This window comes from Bos javanicus, chromosome 8 (assembly GCF_032452875.1).
Source record: "Bos javanicus breed banteng chromosome 8, ARS-OSU_banteng_1.0, whole genome shotgun sequence".
NCBI lineage: Eukaryota > Metazoa > Chordata > Mammalia > Artiodactyla > Bovidae > Bos > Bos javanicus.
The window spans coordinates 89247090-89258333 of NC_083875.1; the positions used below are offsets into that span (position 1 = coordinate 89247090).

General features: G+C 48.1%; 1 long non-coding RNA gene across 1 annotated transcript; it reads right to left on the reverse strand.

Annotated features, from left to right (window-relative positions):
- Positions 1-414: 414 nt before the first annotated feature.
- Positions 415-10112, reverse strand: LOC133253075 (uncharacterized). Its single transcript, XR_009738170.1, has 2 exons — positions 8850-10112; positions 415-1561 (listed from the first exon to the last, which is right to left on the reverse strand). It is a non-coding gene; the product is annotated as an uncharacterized LOC133253075 (long non-coding RNA).
- Positions 10113-11244: the final 1132 nt, after the last annotated feature.

Below are 11244 nucleotides of genomic sequence, written 5' to 3' on the forward strand. Positions count from 1 at the left end.
ACCTTTGTAACCAGCGTTAGTCCAAGGCATCCAACTCCATCCCACTTCCTCTCCCTGCCCACTGGGATGGGTAACTCCCCCTGAGAGTCCAGCATTCAGCTAGAAAGCTCTCACACACCTTCCCCTCACAGCTCAGAGGGCTGGTATTGTCATTTTCATTTCAGACTACAAAGCTGAGCTTTCAGGGCATTTGATGGCAGAACCCAGACTCAAAGCCCATGCAGTGGTCTGTATTTAGACCACACTGTTAAATTTAAATTTCTGACAAACAGCAAATAAACTTTAGCACAAGTACATCCCAAATATTGCATGGGACAATATTTTTATCTGATATGTCTGGAAACCCCCTTGTAACTGATGCTGCTCCTACCACATTTAAAATAGGTGACTATTAACAGGCACATGAAAAGATACTCAGCATCATTAGCATAATTATTAGACAAATGCAAATCAGACCTACAATGAGGTACTATCTTACACTGGTCAGAATGTGTCTTGTGCTTAGTCACTCAGTCATCTCTGACTCTTTGTGACCCCATGGACTGTAGCACTTCAGGTTCTTCTGTCCATGGAGATTCTCCAGACAAGAATATTGGAGTGTGTTCCCATACCCTCCTCTGGGGATCTTCCCAACCCAGGGATTGAACCCACGTCTCTCAAATTGGAGGCAGATTCTTCACTATCTGAACCACCAGGGAAGGCCAAGAATACTGGAGTGGGTAGCCTATCCCTTCTCCAAGGGATCATCCCAACCCAGAAATCAAACCGGGGTCTCCTGCATTGCAGGCAGATTCATTGCCAGCTGAGCTACCAGGGAAACCCCCTGGTCAGACTGGTCATCATTAAAAAGTCCACAAATGATAAATGCTGGAGAGGGTGTGGAGAAAAGGAAACCCTCTTGTTGCTGGGAATGTAAGTTGATACTTTTTTTTCTTGTTGTTTTGTTGCTAAGCCATGTCCAACTCTTTGTGACCCACAGACTGTAGCTGCCAGGTTCCTCTGTCCATGGGATATTTCAGACAAGAACACTGGAGTGGGCTGCTATGCTCTTCTCCAGGGGATCTTCCCGACCCAGGGATGGAATTTGTGTCTCCTGCAGGCAGATTCTTTTACCACTGAACCACCCAGGAAGCCCCTGTAAGTTGGTACAGTTCAGTTCAGTTCAGTTCAGTCGTTCAGTTGTGTCCGACTCTTTGCGACTCCATGAACCGAAGCACGCCAGGCCTCCCTGTCCATCACCAACTCCCGGGGTTCACCCAAACCCATGTCCATCAAGTTGGTGATGCCATCCAACCATCTCAATGGTCGTTCCCTTCTCCTCCTGCCCTCAATCTTTCCCAGCATCAGGGTCTTTTCAAATGAGTCATCTCTTTACATCAGATAGCCAAAGTATTGGAGTTTCAGCTTCAACATCAGTTCTTCCAATGAACACCCAGGACTGATCTTTAGGATGGCCTGATTGGATCTCCTTGCAGTCCAAGGGATTCTCAAGAGTCTTCTCCAACACCACGGTTCAAAAGCATCAATTCTTCAGCACTCAGCTTTCTTTATAGTCCAACCACTATGAAAAACAGTATGGAGAACAGTATGACTTATCCTGAGAAAAGAATATATTAAAATGTCTATATGTATAACTGAACCACTTCGTTGTACAGCAAAAATGAATACAACACAGTAAATCAACTATATGTCAAAAAAGTGATGAAAAGAAAAACAGGTGGCTACTCATGGGCTAGGATGTCAGTGCTGGTTGCTGGTTGGGTCCAGTCAAAGACTGGAAGGCCGTGTGTGCCGGCTGCCCCAGGTTAGCTGTACCCCTGTAGAGGACAGGTCAGAGGCAGAGGCTGAACCAGCAGAACAGCCACCAAGTACCATTGTCCCTGTGCACGATGGCTACGGGCACCCCAGGCCTGGGAGTGATGCAGGCTGAGTCCTGACAGAGAGGAGGGGATGCCCCCAGAGCTAATTGGAGATTAGTGCTCAGACTAGAGATGGTTCAGGCATGTCAGATAGCGAGCTCTCACTTGGCAGGAAATATGGCCCTCAACGAGCAGCTTGACTGTATGCCTGGCACTGTGTGAGTCTCTTCCTAACTTGCAAACCCTGACCATAGAAGCCAGGACACATGGGGGCAAGAATGGCTCCTGGCCAGGAACATACAGAGAGGCCAAGGGCTTGGCAAGCAGCTTTCCTTGTGTGTGGATTCCTGACTTGGTTCCATTCTTCTCAGGAGAAATTTCCTTGCTGGCAAGGAACACGGTCTAGGATGGCTGCGGACGCCCCCATTCCCAGAGAATCCCAGACATGTGAAAACTAACATCAGACTCTCTAATAGCAACCTACTCAGTCAAGATAAGAGCCAGATCTGGCTTGCAGGTCCAGTGCTGGGGAGTGGTCTTGTCGGCCGAACCTGAGCCCCCCTAGGAGTTCAGTCACCCTCCACTTGCATTCTGGTGGCAATGAAGAACAGGTGTCTTGGGGGCTGGGGATAAACTTGATGGTCATTCAACCTAACACTTGGAGTGTTCACTCTGACAGAGTATCTCTGGCAAGGACCTGCAGACCAGAGATGGGGTATGGCTTTGAATTTGGGGTGCAGGGAGGTGTAAGAGAGCTCCCTATTTATACTAATGATGGACAGAGGCTGGGACTGGAGCTCATGTGGAGGCACTGGACGTTCTCTGCCCATCCTCAGCAACTGACTCTGAAACACCTGGTAGCTTGTCATCCGAGGCTCCGAAAACGTCCACCTGCCCCAGGCGGGGTTGGGAGGAACTGGTGATCAGATGGACTGGAGGGCCAGTGCCAGCTGACCCAGAAGGTTGAAAGGACCCCTCCTGCAGCTTTCCTGTGCCCCATCCTGGCAGCCTGGAGGAAGTCAGAACAGTGTCACAAGGTGAGGAGCCTTGAGCAGGTGGTGGGCCTCAGTGTCACAGTTTGGATGGGTTCCTGGAGATCTGCCAAACAAATTGGCCAACCTAGAGCAAGATGGGGTGAGGGGAGAGAACGGCCCTCGAGGATAATGGATCATTGGATGGTGGGGTGCAGAGGACACCAGGGGCGACTCCGAGGCTGACAGGGGTACCCCAAGAGCAGAGTGAGTTGCTTAGACAAGGTGGCATTAACAGCAGGCTGGGGTGTGCCTGGGGCTCATGGAATACTCTGCAAGCAGTGATGCTCTTTGCTCTAGTGCTGCCATGGGCCAGACCCCGATGAGGACTTCTTTCCTCCTCATCTCCTGAGCTGGGCCTGAGCCCAGCCCCTTCATGCTGCTAACTGGGTTAGAATCCAACAACTGCCTCAGAGGCAGGATGTGTGTGTGGAGGGAAATACCAGAGAATCAGCCCAAGGGAAGTGGCCAAGTGGGACACCACAGGCTGGAAGCCTGGCCTGCCCACTGGGGGTGAAGGATAGAAGTGTGAGAAGACAAGAAGAATGGTCCTCACGTTCACTCATTACACACCACTGTCAGTGAAATGAGAGCATACAAATGCATGTGTATTGTCACATCATGCTGCATTTGCGCTTTATATACATTGCAGTTTATTGTGGATCACAATAAACTGTGGAAAATTCTGAAAGAGATGGGAATACCAGACCACCTGATCTGCCTCTTGAGAAATCTGTATGCAGGTCAGGAAGCAACAGTTAGAACTGGACATGGAACAACAGACTGGTTCCAAATAGGAAAAGGAATTTGTCAAGGCTGTATATTGTCACCCTGCTTATTTAATTTATATGCAGAGTACGTCATGAGAAACGCTGGACTGGAAGAAACACAAGCTGGAATCAAGATTGCCAGGAGAAATATCAATAACCTCAGATATGCAGATGACACCACCCTTATGGCAGAAAGTGAAGAGGAACTCAAAAGCCTCTTGATGAAAGTAAAAGTGGAGAGTGAAAAAGTTGGCTTAAAGCTCAACATTCAGAAAACGAAGATCATGGCATCTGGTCCCATCACTTCATGGGAAATAGATGGGGAAACAGTGGAAACGGTGTCAGACTTTATTTTTGGGGGCTCCAAAATCACTGCAGATGGTGACTGCAGCCATGAAATTAAAAGACGCTTACTCCTTGGAAGGGAAGTTATGTCCAACCTAGATAGCATATTCAAAAGCAGAGACGTTACTTTGCCAACAAAGATTTATCTAGTCAAGGCTATGGTTTTTCCTGTGGTCATGTATGGATGTGAGAATTGGACTGTGAAGAAGGCTGAGCACTGAAGAATTGATGCTTTTGAACTATGGTGTTGGAGAAGACTCTTGAGAGTCCCTTGGACTGCAAGGAGACCCAACCAGTCCATTCTGAAGGAGATCAGCCCTGGGATTTCTTTGGAAGGAATGATGCTAAAGCTGAAACTCCAGTACTTTGGCCACCTCATGCGAAGAGTTGACTCATTGGAAAAGACTCTGATGCTGGGAGGGATTGGGGGCAGGAGGAGAAGGGGATGACAGAGGATGAGATGGCTGGATGGCATCACTGACTTGATGGACATGAGTCTGAGTGAATTCTGGGAGTTGGTGATGGACAGGGAGGCCTGGCGTGCTGTGATTCATGGGGTTGCAAAGAGTTGGACACGACTGAGCAACTGCACTGAACTGAACTGATACATTGCAAAACACATGCAAAATGCATTAAAGGATGAGACAAAACCAAAAAGATATTTTTGAATGTTCTTCTGAAAATTCTGGTCTTAACCATACTGGATTATACTCAGTGGACAATACACCAGGGTTTGGGCTTCCCTGGCAGCTCAGTGGTAAAGAATCCGCCTACCACCTAACTCAAAGAGCCAACTCACTGGAAAAGACCCTGATGCTGGGAAAGATTGAGGGCAGGAGGAGAAAGGGGTGACAGAGGATGAGATGGTTGGATGGCATCATCAATTCAATGGACACGAGTTTGTGCAAACTCCAGGAGATGGTCAATGACAGAGAAGCCAGGTGTTCTGGAGTCCACGGGGTCACAAACAGTCGGACACGACTTAGCAAGTGAACAACAACAACAGCAAAACAGGAGATGTGGGTTCGATCCCTGGGTCCAAAAGATCCCCTGGAGGAGGATATGGCAACTCACTCCAGTATTCTTGCCTGGGAAATCCCATGGACAGAGGAGCCGGGTGGGCTATAGTACAGGGAGTCTCAAGATAGTCAGATACTAATTAGCGACTAAACAATAGGTTAGGGTTTGTGGTATGTCTCTAGCTATAAGTTCCTCTTTCATGTAATTCTTGCTCCTGTGGTCTTGAAAGAGGCCTCCTGTGAGATCTGACAGAGAGTGGATGTTTTCACACTGTCAGATGTCTTCTCTTTCCCTGAAAAATCCCGAGTATAATCTTCACTTTGCAGTTTGGCGCCATCTGTCCCTCAGTGGGGGTGGGTGTACTTGGACGAGAAAATGAAGCCCCCAATCCCACTTAACTGGGCACCCACCCAAGGGTGGGCACATGCTCCCAGTGTTTGCACCAGGCAAGATTTTATTCTGTAGATACAAAATGAAAATGGAAATTTTTTTCCGTGTGAACCCTCCACTTCAGAGACCTCAGACGCAGCAGGTAGCAGCCACCCCCACACCTCCTGGGCCTGGGAGACAGAGGCAGGAAGATGTAGAGTGCAAATCCATCATAGCCTCTTTATCAGGTCGTGGGAATTCTTGACAGTGAGCCTCTGGGGACTCCCACTGCAGACTCGCTCTGATTTCAGCTCCAGCTCCCACGAGGTGAAGGAGCAAATCATTCAGCGGGCTGAGAGCTGGTGTCTGCGTGGTCTTCTGCACCCAGGCTTCTGCTTCTGCAAAGCCATCCCTGGTCTTCACTGAACCCTTGGAGTGCACCATGTGCTGTGCCCACCTAACCATCCCACACAGGGCAGTTGATGATCTTTCCTCCAGTTCTTCCTGGGTTCAGATCCACATTCCTAGGATTTTTTTTCCTCTGAGGGAAAAACTCCATGAATAGAACTTTTGACTTGTTTTACCCTAATGTTCTCTCTGGAGGGATGATCTGGATGAATGAAAAGAAAATCACTGGGTGAAAAGTCATGTAAGATTTAAGTAGGACATCCATACAGATATATTCAGGAATTGCACGGAACACTTTTGAAATGGCAAAATTCCAGTCTTCTTTCAGACTTTACCTGAGTGAAGTCAGGCAATCCTGAGGCAAGGATTTTCGAAGCTAAGACAGATGGATTGACTCAGAAGCAGGACCACTTTGGCCCTGTTCCTGGCAGGGGAGCAGCTGGAGGTTCACAGGCCTGTGCTGGTGGGATGTCTCCCCATCACTGTTCCCCATTTAAACTGTTATCCCAGTCCCTCCTCCACCTCTCCTCCATCCTGTTATTATTTGTGGGAGCTGAGTAATGAAGGAATGGTTAAACCTCTAGAACCAATCACTTTCACTTACATCTCCAGCCTCATTAGAAATTACAAATAATAAATCATTAATGAGAATGTGTCGGTCAAAGAAGACACCTCACAAAAGACTAAACGAGCTGTTGATATGAATCATTAATAATAATCAGTGTCTGTGCAGACTCAAAGAACGGATGTGTGGACACTGGGGGAAGGAGAGAGTGGGACAAATTCAGAGAATAGCGCTGACATATATACACTGCCATGTGTAAAACAGACAAAACTAGCGGGAAGCGGCTGTACAGCACAAGGAGCTCTGCTGTGATGACCCAGATGGGTGGGATGGGAGGGTGGGAGGGAGGCTCAAGAGGGGAGGGGATCTATATACATACAGCTAATTCACTTCGCTGCACAGCAGAAACTAACACAACATTGTAAAGCAATTATACTCCAATAAAAATGAAAATAATAATCACAGTGTCCGGAGTTTCAGGACCTGGGGCTGGGTCCTCCGAAACCAACATGTTTAATGGCCTTACTTTCCATAAATGTTCACGCACAAGCTGGGAAGGCGCCATTCCGTCAGGACAGATGGTGAGAACTGCTCTCCCACCCATGTGGTCCAGAAGGCAACCTGCAGAGCAGACCAGGCTACAAAGAAAATCCGCTGAGCAGAGAATCAGCAGAGGAGAGAAAGTTCCAGAACCACAGGGGACTCGGCTTGCGCTCCAGAAGCATCTCTACTCTCATGGAGATACCCAGCATCCGCTGTCTTTTCTGTTTCTCAGTGTGTCTCATTTCTCTCTTTCCTTGCCTTCTGTCCTGTCTTTCCTTCCTTTCCTTCCATTCCTCTGTCTTTCCTTTCTTTCCTTCTCTCTGTCCTGAACCTTCTTTTGAGTATTCCTAGGGCAGTAAAGCGTGAGCCAGCAGTTCAGGTTGAGATAAAGTAGATGGAGTATAGCATGCTCACTGAATTTCAGAAGATTCAGGCTTCCCCCGCTTCCCCAGGGGAAAAAGATTACCTAGCTCCCTGGATTTATCCTGACTTTTGGCTGACATTGAATGGACTGTTTAAATCTTCATTATTTTAACATGACAAGTGTTGGGACTTCCCTGGGGGTCCAGTGACTAAGACTCTGGGCTTGAAATGCAGTGGCCCTGGGTTTGATCCCTGGTCAGGGAACTAGATCCCACATGCCGCAACTAAATATCCCACATAACTCAACGAAGATCAAAGATCCTGCATGCCACAGCTGAGACCCAGTGCAGCCAATTAAATTTTTTAAAAACGAGTAGAACTACTACTTTAAAAATGGCAAATGTTGGACAAGATATGTAGGAAAGGGAATCCTCGTGCACTGTTGATGAGAATGTAAATTGGTGCACCCACTATGGAAAATAGTATGAAGTTTCCTTAAAAAAAACTAAACATAGTGTACCATCTGATTCAGCAATTCCACTTCTGAGTATTTATCCAAAAGAAATGAAATCACTATCTAGAAGAGATATCTGCACCCCCATGGTTCATTGCAGACTTATTCATCATGATCAAGGCATGGAAACGACCTAAGTCTCCATCAAATATGTGATGTACATGTATACACAATGGACTATTATTCAGTCACAATAAAGAAGGAGATCCCGCCATTTGGAGGGACCTAGAAGACATTATCAGAGAAGGCAATGGCACCCCACTCCGGTACTCTTACCTGGAGAACCCCACGGACGGAGGAGCCTGGTGGGCTGCAGTCCATGGGGTCACGAAGAGTCAGACACAACCGAGCGACTTCACTTTCACTTTTCACTTTCATGCATTGGAGAAGGAAATGGCAACCCACTCCAGTGTTCTTGCCTGGAGAATCCCAGGGACGGGGAAGCCTGGTAGGCTGCCGTCTATGGGGTTGCACAGAGTTGGACACGACTGAAGCGACTTAGCAGCAGCAGCAGCAGGAGGACATTATGCTAAGTAAAATAAGTCAGACACAGGAAAAATACTGCATGAACTCACTTATTTGTGGAATATAGGAAAGTTGAGTACATAGCAACAGAGAGTAGAATGGTGGCCACCATCAAGGAACTGGGAGTGGGGAGAAGCCGGGGGAGATGAGGTCAAAGGGTTGTTGCTGTTGTTTAGTCACTAAGTCATGTTCAACTCTTTTGCAATCCCATGGACTGTAGCCCAAGAGGCCCCTCTTTCCATGAAATTTTTTCAGGCAAGAATATCGGAGTGGGTTGCCATTTCCTTCACCAGGGGATCTTCCCAACCCAGGGATCAAACCCACATCCTCCTACATTGCAGGTGAATTCTTTACCACTCAGCCACGTGGGAACAGCTGAACCTGCCTGAGCCCGGAGGAACATCAGTAGGGGACTCACCCAGCCACACGTAGAGTCATGAGAAATAAGAAATGGCTATTGTGTTCATCCAAGTATTTAGATTTGTTTGTGACACAGCAGTTCATGAAACAAAGTCCAGTTTGGCAATTTGAGCTCACCTGACTTGAATGCACAGATCCTTCCAAGATTTTCTCTGCCAACCCTGCCCTCTCCAAAGTATCTTCTAGATGCTGGCAGGGCAGGGCTGTGGGAGGAGGGGCTGGGTGCTCTGGTGTTCTTCCACCTCAGTGAGGCTCAAGGTCTCCTAATCCCACCCCGACAGCCCGAGGTACCTACCCTGCCCCACAGGGGCCCTAACTAGCTTCCTGCTTCACCGCTGTTAGGTTCTTTCCATCTGAGATGGCCCCAGAATGCTGGCTGGGGCCAGCTCTCATCCCTTCCTGTTGTCTGGTGACACAGCAAATCTCCCAGTTACCCAAGCTGGCAGTCTCATCGCTGTTACGCAGCTGGCCTCCTGGCCCAAGGCCTCGGCTGGAGCGGTCCCTGGGCATCCTCGGGGCATGCTCTCTCTCTATTTCTGTCTCTCTGTATCCCCGTCTTTGTCTCTATTTGTGTGCCTGTCTCTCTATTTCTCTGTGTGTGTGTCTCTGTCAGTCTCTCCCCCTCTCTCTGTTTCTCTCTGTCTCTCTAACTCTGTGTGGTTTTTCTCTTGGCACCCTCAAAACCCAGACTTCTGATATGGCGGCTCCCAGAGCAAGAGAACTGAGGGAAGCAAGCACAGCTGCCTGGCCTCTTTCCTCAGAGCCTCAGAAGTCACACAAGGCCACAGAGACTCCCCACAGGTTCATGGGGAGGGAACATGGACCCCACTTTCTATCTGGAGGATTGCCAAATAATTTACAGGCCTGTTTTAAAACTACCAGACTGGGGACTTCTCTGGAAGTCTGGTGGTTAAGACTTTGCCTTCCAGTGCAGAGGGTGAGGGTTCGATTCCTGTTTGGAGAGCTAAGATCCCACATGCATCATGACCAAAAAACCAAAATATAAAACAGAAGCAACATTGTAACAAATTCAATAAAGACTTTAAAAAAGTGATCCACATCAAAAAGAAAAAAATCTTAAGTAAAAAGTCTCACCAGATTGCCACCCTCCCAGCCATCCCAGGAAGTTGTAGGGGCCCCTGGGAAGAGGTATCTCTGCGATCCCGAAGAGGTGGATCATCCAAACCCCACCCCTGCATCCCCAGCTCTTGGCTGACACTGCAGTTCCTCACCCCAGAATGAAGCCAGACCCATGAAAGCAGAGCAAGCTTCACCATCCTTCTCCTTCAGGCACGCCACCTCCACAATCTCGAGGCCGGGGGTGGGGGTGGGGGTTGGGGGAAGGCAGGCAGCTTCTAACCTCCTCTTCTATCAGATGACATTCTCCAACTTCCCTCCCCACCTCGCTCTGCTGAAAAACAAGACTTGTGGGGAGAGGCATGAAAACCACATCAGTTTAAGTTCATTGAAAAGGAATAAACACGTCTGGGTAAAGTAACACCTACTCTGGCTGAAGTTTTGTAAAAATGTTTTCCCCAAAGTGGTTTTTGCTACAAATATGAAAAAGGCCATCTCACAGGGACTGAAACAATAGTGGGCATTTAGTGGTGTCACAGTAGAAAAAGTCAGAACGGGAGCCCTAGCTCAATGACGCCATCCGAGCCAGGCACGTCCTGTCCTTCCATTTCATTCTCAACACAACAGCTTTTAATCCTCATGCTGGTCACTTAGTTTACAAAATAGCTCTCAGAACTCCAAGCATTGCACCAGGATCCCCAACTGGAGAAAAAAGATTTCTTTTTACCTCTCATCATGCAGAACAGGGTCCCGTGCACACCCTAGAACAATCAGCGGCAAAGGAAACAAGGATTGTTGTGACTCGTTGATACTAAGGAGGCGTGGGAAACCTACCTTCTCTGAGATCAAGGGCTCCCTGTCTGCTACATAAATACAAAATTAAGTTCTTCTGGTGGGAAAGGAAACGAGGAAGAGTCCCTGAGTAGGAAAAGGGCAGTGTCTTCCTTGGGGGTCCCCAGATATTTAAATGCTTCCTATTTCAGACAGGGTGTATGTTTGCATTTCTCAAATAAGGTCAAATCCCAATTGTCTTGGGAATTAGAGAAAGGAAGAACGTGAGTAGGTAATGCTGCTGCTAAGTCACTTCAGTCATGTCTGACTCTGTGCGACCCCATAGATGGCAGCCCACCAGGCTCCCCCGTCCCTGGGACTCTCCAGGCAAGAACACTGGAGTGGGTTGCCATTTCCTTCTCCAATGCAGTAAGTGAAAAGTGAAAGTGAAGTCGCTCAGTCGTGTCAGACTCTTAGCGACCCCATGGACTGCAGCCCTCCAGGCTCCTCCGTTGATGGGATTTCCAAGGCAAGAGTACTGCAGTAGGGTGCCATTGCCTTCTCCAGAGTAGGTAATAGTAGCCCAATATTTGAATCCCTCATCCCATACATGCGTTTTGAGATCTAACAATGTAGAGAAAGATGATGCAATGAGTTTCTACCC